At 40.6% G+C, this 14,045-nt stretch overlaps 1 protein-coding gene across 2 annotated transcripts in view; it reads left to right on the top strand.

Moving 5' to 3' along the window:
* Window positions 1-1,313: 1,313 nt before the first annotated feature.
* The window catches only part of LINGO1 (leucine rich repeat and Ig domain containing 1), a 484,570-nt gene continuing 471,838 nt past the window's right edge, over window positions 1,314-14,045 (top strand). Inside the window, exon 1 of one of the 2 annotated variants that reach the window (XM_073652794.1) lies at window positions 1,314-2,450. The gene's annotated coding sequence lies outside the window, so the exon portion shown is untranslated. The remainder of the gene's footprint in view (window positions 2,451-14,045) is intronic. The other variant, XM_073652792.1, reaches the window with a different exon arrangement.

Raw genomic sequence — 14,045 nt, 5'->3', positions numbered from 1 at the left:
TTTTATATTTTAATTCTTTCGTTTTACAGGTGCTATGGTACGTGGGTCTGGAGGAGACATTTAGTCTGCATGTGCACATGTAGTGATGCGGATATTATGCGAATCAATGCACATCAATGGCGGCGAAAACGCCACGATTACGCAAAATAATTGGAAGTGCTGCGGATTTTTCCGCAATGATAATCCGCAGCGGAAATTTCACATGCACATGCGGATTATCATTGGGGAACATGGCAGGCCTTCTACCAAGCATTTTTTAAGCGTTTCTGCCGCTGTGGAAACACTTAAAAAGCGCATAGTGGGCACACAGCCTCAGTTTGATCCTGACTAAACCAAGATGCAGAGTGAGACAGAGCCCTAGGTCACAGAAGCTCAAAAAGAAGAGAAATCCAGAGGAGAGTCTAAGGTCCAGGCAAACTCAATAATGGAGAGACAACAGAGAACGTGAATAAGTGGATTTCTCTGGACTAAGACATCAGATCGCAGATATCAAGATATCATTATATTCAGTTTCCTATGACCTTCATGCCCATCTAGATGGCTTACGGGGGATGATCCTTCTGACAGATTCCCTTTAAGAACAAGAGATAGAATTCAAATACAGCTGTGTCACACACAGGTTACTAGACAGAGATGGCAACTAAAGGCTGTAGTCAGAAAAAAAACAACTGATTCTTAAAATATGGGTCAGAAGCCCTTCCCTGACTCTTTGATCACTGTTGTCCACCAGTTGCCCCCATAATACAGCCCAGTTGTCTGCTAACTACAATAACATACCTGAGGAATTGAACATGTAGTTTTACATCATGGGCTGGAGGAAACTGAATGTTGAACATGCCACAGACTATACCTTTAGCTGCCAGAGGGGGAAGGAGACTGATTGCCAGTGATATGAGAAAGTGAAAGAAAAAAAAAGAGTGACTGTAAAGGTATTGGGATGTTGTAGACAAAAAAAGGAGACATGCCAGGAGAAATAATGCTTAAAATAGTTATCAATAACATGCTGGGACTTTTTTTTTAGAAACTAGATTCTTGAGGTAACCCTGCAAAGAGCTGGAGAAATACAAAGACAGCAGCCTGATTTTTAGACATGTCCAGTCCTCCCAGTGGCAGAACCATTGCTCCCTTGTAAGGTCTGCCCACAGAAATGTCGCAGGCTAGATAGCTATTATCTTATTGACTGTATGGTTAATGCAACCAGTGCTGGCACTTGTAGTGTTGGGGCCAAGCATACAATGGCCTCAATGCTCTGCCAGTGAGAAAGCCGTCACTCTGCAATAGCCTAAAAGCACTGTTACACTAAACTGTGCCCTGAGGAGCAGAAGGCCCAGAAGACACGAGCTGAGGCTCCAGCATGCACACGGTGATGAAACCCCACATCTCCGCAGTCAGCAGTTGCTGGGAGGGGCAGCTGGACCAGTCTGCCAGATCCAGGATAAGATAGGAGGCAGCGGAGACACCAGGCAGACGAGCCTTCCCCCTCCTCACAAGGACACCGACACGTCCGTACCTTGTGCACAGGGACCCCCGAGCCCCAGAATTAGGGGACAAGAGGCAGCGGGCAGGAAGAGATTAACACCGGCAGGCAGGATGCTGGGAAGATCCATGTGATTATTACAAGTCCTGCTCACTCCTCCCCGCCATCACCGTCCAGAGGGAGCCAGGATTGTGGACCTGGGAATGACTGCTGGCAGCCGAGCTGAGTGTGCCCCACACCGGGGTCACTGAGAGCCCATGCCCTGCCCGGAGAGGAGCCTCTGTGCCATGGAGAGGAGCAGCTGCGGGCGCTGCGGGTACGAGGGATGCTCGTCCTGAATGACGCCCATGTACCAGGGCTGCGCACATAAGTGACCCCCGTGTGCACAGGCGGCTAGCTACAGCTCAGCACCGTATACACTGTCCTATACAAAGAGGTATACAGCTCAGCACCGTATACATTGTCCTATACAGAGAGGTATACAGCCCAGCACCGTATACATTGTCCTATACAGAGAGATATACAGCTCAGCACCGTATACACTGTCCTATACAGAGAGATATACAGCTCAGCACCGTATACATTGTCCTATACAGAGAGATATACAGCTCAGCACCGTATACATTGTCCTATACAGAGAGGTATACAGCTCAGCACCGTATGCATTGTCCTATACAGAGAGATATACAGCTCAGCACCGTATACATTGTCCTATACAGAGAGGTATACAGCTCAGCACTGTATACACTGTCCTATACAGAGAGATATACAGCTCAGCACCGTATACATTGTCCTATAGAGCTAAGCACTATATACACTGTCCTATACAGCAAGATATACATCTCATCACTAAATACATTGTCCTGTAAAATCAGATAGCTATAACTCAGCACTATACATTGCCCGGTACAGCCTGCTCCTACCTGGCCAAAAGTGAGGATGGAGACCCCATGTAATGCAGACATGATATAAGGTGAGTGGCGAGACAGCATATATACATGTGTGACCTTATACAGCAATATATGTGTGACTTTATACAGCAATAGATGTGTCAATACATATGATGGAACTATATACTGTACTACAAGTGTGATCTATTATCTCCCTGTCTAATGGTCTATCCTGTCAATTATCTATTATCTATCTATATAAATATTTATTCTTCATCATATATCTATTATCTATATATTTATTCTGCCACATATTTCTATCTATATATTTATTCTGCCACATATCTCTATCTATCTAATATCTATCTACTGTATCTTCTCAAGTATTTGCTGCCACCACCACTGTATATAGCCTATAAATGGTATAATGTGGTGGCTGAATGTGCTAATGTTGTACTGAGCCTTTAGTTCAAAGGGCCATTTACTGGAATGACATATACTAGTCCCGATCCGTTAGTACTGGACCCTGGCATGTATACCCAGCAGTACATGCACTGTGCAGATATATAACCTGCATCACTGTGCAGTGTGTGCACAGACTTGGTATTGGAACAGCTGACTATTAACTGTAATGTCTCATGTATCACTGTGCTGCTGTGCGCCATAGCTTTCTGTCAGACACACTAACCTCTGGATGTGTAATGTAACAGCAGGAAATGAAACCTACAAAGTAATTACATATCAATATTTATTTATAATGTTGTCTCCTTAGTGATAAATAAGCATCTGGATTTGTGGTGTGGGCAACATCTAAGGTAGCTTTACCGTCCAAGCTTCAATCTTCTAGACTGGAGATGGGTAATGGTCACCCTCCTTCTCATGTTTCATACAGGGCCCTAACTCTTCATTTTGGGTTGACATCTGTAGTACATTTATCATTCTGGCTGAAACTCTTGAGATGGGGTATGGATGGCCACCAACATTATATTTAGTACTGAACAGTAGACATGATGCTGATAAATATGGCTGAACCTTGTGGCGTTGACTTCTGAGGTGGCTTTATCATTCAAGACCAACATCTTGTAGTTTGAAGATAGGTAAGGGCCACCCATCTTCTTCTGTTCTTATACTGGTCCTTGGACTTGTGCTGATTAATTTGTTGTCTATGGTAGCTTTGTCATGCTACACATACGCTGGTCAGAAAATAGGTAACTATGTTCCACCTTCTCCTCTTGAGAATAACATGGTGTTTCCATTGTGATATGTGGGTCCAGTTTCCAGAGCAGCAATGGCATACAATGTTTTTGTTGTTGTTTCCACAAGACTTAGGAAATCTTTGAGTAACCTGATACCTGATAAAATAATTCTTTACGTGTCTGTATTTTGTTCTTCTGTCTCTGTAGACCAGGGGTGTACAAACTGCGTCACATGCAGGCAGCAGTGCTATTCTGTCCAGCCCACAGCCATCTCTAGTATCACCCTTTTTGGAACTCTTCTGTGTTCAGTAATCCAGAGAGGTAGAGATGGTTGTGCATGAACGAAGCTCTCGCCATCATAATTTTTTAATAAACGTGTAACCTTTAGTGGTTTCTTTAACCCTCAGAAGCTACAAAGGAGATAGCTGAACTTATGCATGACTTCCTCAACTCAAGGGAGAAGGTGACACCCATTCTTCAGATTAGTGAAAGTTCCAGAATTCTAGATATTTATGGCACTTAATGTCTCAGATGGTCCCACCTATTTAATTTTATTACAGTCCATGGCACTATCTAAATATGTAGTCTTTGGATCAAAAAAGGTTGTGTTCCTTTGCTCTAGGCCATTTTACTCCTCATCTTACATTGTCTTCTTCATATCATTACCGTGAGTTATGTCAACGTCTTTGACTTTCCATGTACCATTTTCACCCTTGTTTCTCTGTCTTAATCTGCTTTCAAACTTGATTTGTGTCACTGTGCCATCCATTTTTTTCTTGTCTCATTTGCTTCTGTTTTTTTCTCACTCCGTTTTTTTGTCTTCATTTTTTTGCCCTGTCCCCTCCGGTCATCATCCCAATTCTTTCCCCAGAATTCTTTCTGTAAAACCAATGCTGCCAGAGCTGGAATAGAGAAATAAATGCTGTCAGACATTTTACTTGATTGGACAGGACCCAGTTTTGGCCACAGTGTCCCCATCCTCAGCCCAGCCTGGGTCATAAGTTATTCATGATTACATACTACAGTAAATTATTTTAATTACCATAACGGTTGCCAAGGTGCATTATCTACATCATTCAGAACTTCATTTCCTAGTAATATGTTATTTTCGGTATCTTCCACCTTGGAGAGATGAATATTCTGGAATTAGTGTATATTTTTCCTTTAGTAGACCGGCATTTTAAGTGGATCACATTGATGTTTGTAGGTATTTTCTGTTACTGAGTATAGTTGAAATCAGCCCACAAATTCTGGAAGTCTGATTGCTTATATTTCCATACAAATAAGAGGCTAGATTGGGTAATTCATTAATATTTAAAAACTATTTCTCTTAAAATAAAGAATAAAATCCCATAGAAAAATATGTCTTTAAGTCGTCCTCCACAAGTTAAAGGGCCGCTGTACATAGAACACAAGCAAAGAAAAATAACAATGAAAACCTCACATGGTCACCTTTTTATTGTTCCTGATGTGTCCAATGTCCCAATTTAAAAACTTTAAAAGTAAAAATGCAGTGCAGGTATGGAATTTAGGTGAAGGGGGCTGGACAAAAAACACATAAGAGATGGCTGAATGCTAAGTCTACCTAAAAAAATTTCCCTCCTCACTTAGAAATTATGCCATATCACTGATTTATATTTAAAGGGGATTTTCCACGAACAAAAGTTCATTTTATTCACTAGATCTTGGAATAATGATAATAGGTTCCACAATAGGAAGTGAATAAAAAAAATATTCCTGTGCTGAGATCTTATCAATTTGCCCCTGTGTAATGGCTGTGTCTGACTGTACAGGAACATGGTCTGATCATAGCACATCTCCTGGGCAGGGGAGGAAGCAAAAGAGTATACAGACATTACAGCAGGGGATCACAGCTGATTCTTTCTATGAGGTAAAACATTTCTCTACCTGTTTTTAGGCTAAGTGCCCATGTTGCTGAAATGCTGCATATTTTTCCCTCTTCTCCCTGGCAGGAAAAACGCATGCGGATTTTACATGCGTTTTTCCTGCCAGGTAGAAGCGTTTGTCAAGCGTTTTTGCATGCATTTCTGCATGCGGGTTATCAAGCGCTTTTCCAAGCGATTTTAGCATCACTTGGAAAAGTGCTTGACGACTTGGTCACACTATATAAATCCATGCAACCGGCATGGATTTATATAGTGTGACCAAGTAATAGTTTAAAAAAAGAATAAGAATGGTGAAAAATAAAAAATAAAGATTATACTTACCTTCCGATGGCCCCCGGTCTCCTTCTCTGCTCCGTCCGGTCTCCCCGGTGTCTCGCGGTGGTGTGAAGGACCTGCGATGACGTCATTGAGTCATGTGATAGGTCACGCGACCGCCGACGTCAGCGGTCGCGTGACCTGTCACATGACTCAATGACGTCATGTCAGGTCCTCAAACCACCGCGATCCGCCCAACACACCGCACGCATCGCTGAGGAGACCAGGGGCCATCGGAAGGTAAGTATAATCTTTATTTTTTATTTTAAATTCTTTTTATTTACAGTTTCTATGGTACCCAGGTCTGGATGAGAGTCTCCTCTTCTCCATACCCGGGTACCATCCGCACATTGAATCGCTTAATATCCGCATGTGCACATGTAGTGATGCGGATATTAAGCGTTTCAATGCAAGTCAATGGTGTCGATTATTCTGCGTGTCCCCAAAATTAATGGACATGCTGCGTATTTTTCCGCAATGATAATCCGCAGCGGAAATTTCCGCAGCATGTGCACAACACATGCGGATTATCATTGGGGACCATGGGGCACGTATTACCAAGCATTTTTTAAGCGTTTTCGCTTCGGAAATTCCACGGCAAAAATGCTTGAAAAACGTATAGTGGGCACGCAGCCTAAAACAATGTTTTACCTCACAGAATCAGCTGTGATCCCCTGCTGTAATGTCTGTATAATCTTTTGCCTCCTCACCTGCTCAGGAGATGTGGTATGATCAGACTATGTCCCTGTACGGTCAGACACAGCCATTACACAGTACACAGAGGGGCACATTTATAAGATTATCTCAGCACAGGAACATTTTATTGAATCACTTCCTATTGTGGAACTTATTATTCCAAGATCTAGTGAATAAAATAACCTTTTGTTTGTGAGAAAACCCCTTTAAGAAACCTAATGCTAAGTAACAAACCATGTCAAGCTGTAAAGGGCTGAACGCTAAATCTGCAAATACGTTTAGTCTTACAAATTTAAATACAAATTTTAGCAATACAAATTATTTTCCTATGTGGTCTAAGGCGTTAAAGAATAAAAGAAGCAACACCTTCACCAATCCCTTGCAGCTCTTGTTGTGATGCTGACACAATGCTCGCTGGTTTCTACTTCCTATTCCTACCTTGACACACACTGCAAATTGCCGCTTCGCCAGTCCCTAGTTAGCGGGTCACCCGCCATTACTAGCTTTTCAAGAAAAGGCCAGGAAGTAGAGAGCAGCGGGGTAACAGTCAGCTTTGGAATGGGATATTGGGGTTTAAATGAGGGTGGGGATTGCTTCTTTTACTCAGTAAACCAGTCTGAGCCATTGAAAATTTTATTATTATATGTGGGGCAGCCAGTTTAAGCAAAAATAAAAATGTTGCCAGTTCTGGGTAGCTGCACAATGTAAGGCAATGCTGACAAGTGACATTCTTAAAGAATTTTATTCCCATGAAATTTACAGGTAAATATTTTTGGTTCACATCTGTGTTAAGGTTTCCATTTATAATGGAAGCTACAAAGCAGTACCAGATCCATTGCAAAATAGCATTGCATAAAGGCAGGCCATGTTATCAGTCCGAGTGTGATTCGGCAAAACAAAATCTGTCCAAGGAAAAAAACGCTGCATGCCCGAGTTTGATCTGATATTTGTATCGTACTTGGCCGTGCAAGTAAATGAGTGTGTGGAAATCAACGGACTGCACTTGGATGACATCTGAGTGCAGCCTGATTTTTGTGCAATGACACAATAAAGAAGATAGAGAAATTTTGTTCCCCATCTTCTCACAGTGTGCTCCGATTCTTTCAGCTGAGAGAATCGGATCACACTGTGCTGACACTTGGACCAAACTCTGATCAGGGTGTCATTTGCATAATCTGTTTGATTCTCTTGGATGAGAGAATCTACGACCGTCTGTACCTTTCCTTAGGGTGAATTTCAGTGGTAAACCTTGTAATGGAGCTTAACTGATTCTATGCTTTAGTTCCTTCAGCAATATACAGTTAAGGGCAGCTGCAGACGGCCTTAGATTCTTTCATCTGAGAGAATTGGGCTGATCATGCAAATGACATTCTGATAAAACTCTGATCAGAATTTGATCCGAGTGTCAGCATAGTGTGATCTGATTCTCTTGAATGAGAAGATGGAGAACAAAATGTCTTCATCTTCTCCATTGTGTCAGTGCACGGAAATCAGGCTGCACTCAGATGTCATCCCAGTGCAGTCCGATGATTTCCACGCACTCACTGACTTGCATGGCTGAGTGCAATCCGAATATTGGATTAAACTCAAGCATGTCTGAAAAAATCAGACATATACACGGCCCCATAGGCTAACATTGGTTCAGGTGCAATCTGATGTTTTGTTTTTAACCGATAATACTTTGTTGACTCTCAGCCCTGCACCTTTTACCCAAACTTTTAATTCCAGCACTGATGAAAGTGCTGCTCCCAATCAGTGTCCAGCTGAAAACGAAAGCTCTTGGGTTCCTTCCCTATGTGCTGTCAGAATTGGAGCAAAATCTTTCTCCAGCTTAATGAAAGTCTTGCAATTTCATCTTTAGTGGACATTTTTATCTATGTGTTTATTTCATATGCTTTTAAGGTATTGCATATCTTTAAATGTTCTTGAAGGGATATTCATGAGATTATAATCACATTTTATCTCCAAGAACAATTTGACATTTTAAAAATAAATTTTTTTTAAACTTATTGTAATGACAACGTCTGCTTTTTGGGTACATAATACATGGTTTAGTAGTTGTTTATGATTTGTTGCTAGTAGTTATATCTCCCCCTGGTGCACTATTGCATGATATTAGCGTTCCTGATAGTCTATGACCAGACGTGGGAGCAATCAGTTCAGGGTGCCATCACTACAACTGCATAGTTTACAAGGCAAGCACACAGGAGGGTTGTCTGTTAATCTGCTATGGTATCAGAAATACCCAAAAAGAGCAGAGGAGGACCCTGCAATTGATGGTTTAACAGAAGAACCTGGATATTTATGTGTGACAATGTACAGGACCATCCAGTTAGCTGGAAATTGGGTATATATGCAGGTTTGTTTCTGAAAATGACTGAATAGTGGGAAAAGTCTTTAAAACGTTTCCTAGTATCTGTTTCTAGGAAACGTGTTTGACATTTACTATGGAGGATTCCAGAAAGCGTGTCCTCTAGTGATGAATGTAAAATCTGCTTTGTTATTTGTGATATCACTAGATAATTTTGTTTTCAAAACTCTATATTAGATTGACAAACAAAAATGAGTATATACCCTACAGCAAGTAAATAAATAGTAAAAGTACTTAACATAGGGTACTTACTTAATGCTATTTTGAGCAAAAAAAGCATAAAAACCAACCCACCACGACAAGGTGTACCCATGGGGATGGTCCTAATCTGTCTCTAGTATAAAAACCCTACTTTGTGCCAAACAACATCAATGTGAATAAGAGCAGAGCAAGACAGGGCCCCAACTGAGACACCCATCCATGGGAAGATATACAGATAAATTACTTAGCTTAGAAAGGGGGGCCATGCCTCTGTTTGTACAAATACAAGATATTACAGCAAAACCAAAGAAATAATCCGGACTATAATCTTTCATATGTGCAAAATGTAAAAGCACGTCCACACTGTGGCCATTTCACAGACAAAACCCAAGAAAAAGGCAAAAAACAAAACAAAAATGAGCATATACCCTTCTCTATATCACCATTTTTTAACCCTTCCAGCCCAGATACCCCTCAAGAGTGGACAAAGTTTAGGGTGACCTGTCTGTGCCCCGGTGTCTACATCCAGGTATCCTTTAGGCATTAAAATCTAGGTTTACTTTTCCAGAACTGTGAGCCATAGTTTCATATTCTGGAAAATAAATGTCCCCAAAAATGAAACATAAAAAAATATATCAACTTTATAATTTGTCTAATCTGCAATTCATGCATGTGGAAAAGCTATGGGAGAATTAATGATCACATCACATGGCAACTAATGCCAGTATTAGTGAGATTCCTCAGGTAAATGGATGTTTTCTGTGCCAACAACAGTGGTGAATCTGAACAATCAATAGATTCTCCTAGCATTCTTATATAGGAAAATATTATTGGAATATCACAGAAGTACTTGGTAAATGCATTGAGGAACCACTAGAGAAAGAAGATGACAAGCCGTAATTGCACCTTATTGATTATAGCCCAGCTTTCTTTGAAAGAGAGGTAACCATAAAAGACTGGATAGAATTGCAAAAAAAATTCAGGGCTTGTAAATATTTATCTTCTAAGGCCTCATTCAGACATTAGTTCTCCACATGTGCCTTCTATCTGTTTTTCATGGATAGAACACATGTCCATTTTAGCCTATGGGGCTATTCTCGTCATGAACCAAAGTCATGGATCTAAATCACCCAAAAACTCTATACGCACAAGAAAATCATGGACAGCACAAGGAGATGTGCAATCCGTGTGCTGTCTGTTTTCAACATTGTAAGGAGAAGCTTTGCAATTTTTCTTTTATTTTTTTTTACATACAAGAAAATTACTGATGAAACACTGATGGGTAAAATGGAGACACTGACCAAGTACTAATGAAAATCTGATCCAAAACATTGATGGAAGTCGTCATTTTTTTTTTCACATACATCTGAATCAGGATTTCACCAATGCGTGAGAGCTGTTCATGCTCCTCAGGGGCTTTTGTCACCATGTCACCAAACATGAGTATGACTGAATAAAGCACACTTCTCACTATTTCTGATCTACTACCCCTCTTCTTTCTGCATATCTGCCAGTTCTGTAGTTTTCCTAATAATGCTTTTATGTCTTCTTGGAATTAATAAGTAAGGTAGGAGCAGCTAATGACAGCCCAGTGCCCCTGAGGGCCAGCAATCCACATTCCCCCACCTAGTCATTAGATTCATTTTAGTAGAATAAGCTTTGTAGCGGACATATAGACTTTTGTGTCATAATTTGTATTATTTTACATTAATTCTGCAAAAAAATGGATAAATTGACTTTGTGCCTTTATTTTGTTACAAGCAAATCTCATATATCACAAAAGCAATATTCAATTCAAACATTTTCATTATATTGTTAAATGTAATAAATCTTTATAAACAAATGTGTATATGTGGTGTGTAGAGGATAAACATGCACAAATATACTGTAATGTCACACAGTCATGTGACCTTATCCTCCAGTCTAAAGGCACATTAGATGAAAGTAGACATCTTTCTGAAGGATTGGTTACCCATTAGATTTTTATCAGGGTGTTCTTTTGATTTCAGGTGAGATAAGCCACAGAAAGAGGTGTCTCACTGCGGCTTTTCTCCCTCTGCCCGTTGAAAAGAATAGAATGCCCAGCTATGTTGAGGCTATGTGCCCACGATGCAGAAATGCTCCGGATTTTTTCCTGAGCGTTTCTGCATCTCCCCTGGCAGAAAAAAACGCATGCGGATTGTACATGCGGATTGTACATGCGGATTGTACATGCGTTTTTCCTGCCAGGGACAAGCGGAAGCGAAGCGTTCTTCACTTGCATTTCCGCATGTGGGTTGACAAGCGCTTTCCAAGCGATTTTAGCATCACTTGGAAAGTGCTTGTCAACTTGGTCACACTATATAAATCCATGCAACCGGCATGGATTTATATAGTGTGACCGTAAGGAATGGTAAAAAATAAAAAAATAAATCTATACTTACCCTCCGATGGCCCCCGGTGTCTTGCTTCCCTCCGTTCTCCCTTACCGGCAGATCGCGGTACACTGAAGGACCTGCTGACGTCAGCATCGCGTGACCCGTCACATGACTATGACGTCAGCGCAGGTCCTCCAGTCCATCGCGAACTGCCGGCAAGTGAAGACAAGGAGACCCGGGGCCATCAGAAGGTAAATATAACATTTATTTTTTATTTTATTCTTTTTTTCACAGTTTCTATGGTACCCGGGTCCGGAGGAGAGTCTCCTCTCCTCCACACCCGGGTACCATCCGCACATTGGAATGCATGGAATGCGCATCTACATATACAGTGATGCGGAATCCATGCGTTCCAGTGCAAGTTAATGGCGGCGAAAACGCAAAATAATTGGTAGTGTTGCGTTTTTTTCCGCAATGATAATCCGCAGCGGAAATTTCCGCAGCATGTGCACAGCACATGCGGATTATCATTGGGGAACATGGCAGGCCTTCTACCATGCGTTTTTTAAGCGTTTCTGCAGCAGGTTTTTTTGCCGCTGCGGAAACGCTTAAAAAACGCATCGTGGGCACACAGCCTTAGTGTTCATTTTTTGATTAGTTGGAAGGCATAGCTTTGTTCAACCAACATCTATCTCATGTACATGGCCAGTTTAAAGGGGTGGTCCAAAGAACAAAGTAATTTTCAACCTAAATCCCTATCTATTTAGGTATATATTCTAAACTATGTTCTAATATACAGTAATTAAAAATTCTCTATCCTTCCCTAACTACACTATCAAACTGCTTTTCTTTATTTTTCATTTTCTTTCATTTGATAATCCCAATGCCGCTTGTTTCAGGAGCTGGGCTAGTCTCAGCGTGCTGTGCACTGTGCGATGTGCACAATGACAGCACGCGCTCTGTTGCCAGCGTACAAAAAGTCAGCTCGGCGTGCAAAAAATAAGCCCTCACCCAGCCCCAGAGCCCGAAAAATAGAGACGCTATGGGTCTTGGAAAATGGCACCATTTTTTTTTTACAAACTTTGGATTTTTTGTTCACCGTTTAAACAAAAAAGAACCTATACATGTTTGTTATCTGCAAACTCGTAATGACTTGGAGAATTATAATTTTTCTGATACACTGTATGGTAAAATTAATGGTGTTGTTCAAAAGTACAAATTGTCCCGCAAAAAACAAGCCTTCATACGGCCGTATTGACTAAAAAATAGTCATGGTTCTGGGAAGAAGGAGAGCAAAAAAATGAAAACGCAAAAATGGAAAATCCCAAGGTCGTGAAGGTGTTAAGGTACTATTCCAGGGGATTCGATAATAATTTACAGATTGGTGGAGCAGGCTGGGTCTCTAAATTTTTGCACAATTTTGAGTAGAATTTCAAATTGTTTTGCATCTTAATTCTGGTAAAATCTGCTTGATGAACCACCTCGGTGTCCGAGAAGCGTGTTAGTTGTTTTTCTTCTTTTCACATTACGGGCATTTTTCCTGATGTGAGAAGCATTTAATGTGGGTGGTTGTGAATCTAATAAATGGCCTTTCTGGATGACTCCTGTAATGATGAATTCAGCCCAGAGCTTTCAATAATAGGCAGTCAAATGCCATCACATGTTTGAATGTTTTGCATAGGTTAAGTCTGAAGGATGAATAAAGGAGATCTATTCTTACCAGTTTAATGATGTCAGGTACATTTTTCTTTTAATTTTTAATGTAACATTTGAGAATCCAATCACAGCTGTTGTGCACATGGTTAACCAGAGGTAAATCCAAAATGTGACAATTATTGTTCCCAGAAATTCCCTTATTTTTATTTCTCTTCCGCATTTTACCTGACATTGATGATTTCAAACACTTTTTTGGACTAGTTTACAATAAGTACATTTGGATTTAGGGATTATTCCGGTTTGCTTAAACAAGAAAACCTATATCCCTAAAGACTGCGGGTTGTCAACCGCCAGTTCACCAGGTCAAGTAAGTGAGATATTAGCCATCAGTGGTTAGTCCTCAATATATGCCAAGGGAATTTTCCAATCCCAAATAAAACAGATTTACTACACGTGTTTGACTTGTACATATGTTAAGCCTTAGGTTCTGCCACTGTGCTCTGTATATATGAACTGTGTTAAGAAATAATGTTATCTATACCTGCCGGTTATTGGACATTCGAACCATATATTTTGTATGTTTTACTGCAGAATCTTGTAAATGTCTGATAACGATGTATTTTTTTTATTCTCATATTTTCAAACCTCTTCTTCTGCCTTTACTGACAGAAGACACTAATCAGAACAAAACACAGTTTGGATATTTGGTTTAAACATTCATGCATATGGCCAGATTATTAATTTATCCAGTTGTCTAGGAACAATCAACATCAACTCTTAATTAATATAGTGTTTGTATCTTTTTGTCTTTTAATTCATTAACTTTGCTTAAAGAAGCACTCCTCCCATCAAAGTTTTAATCTTAATATATTGGAGTCAGAGGCGTAGCTAGAGTTTTGGGGCGAAACTTCTGAGTGGGCCCCCTAACCAGGTAACCCTGATTACAGCTATGTTGGAACACCCTAATAATGGAGGTAGG

Source organism: Phyllobates terribilis, unplaced genomic scaffold (genome assembly GCF_046119375.1).
Source record: "Phyllobates terribilis strain yellow unplaced genomic scaffold, ASM4611937v1 Scaffold_11__3_contigs__length_659146591, whole genome shotgun sequence".
Taxonomy (NCBI): Eukaryota; Metazoa; Chordata; class Amphibia; order Anura; family Dendrobatidae; genus Phyllobates; species Phyllobates terribilis.
The sequence above is the reverse complement of the archived record's forward strand: the minus strand, read 5'-3'. Positions and strand labels throughout refer to the sequence as shown.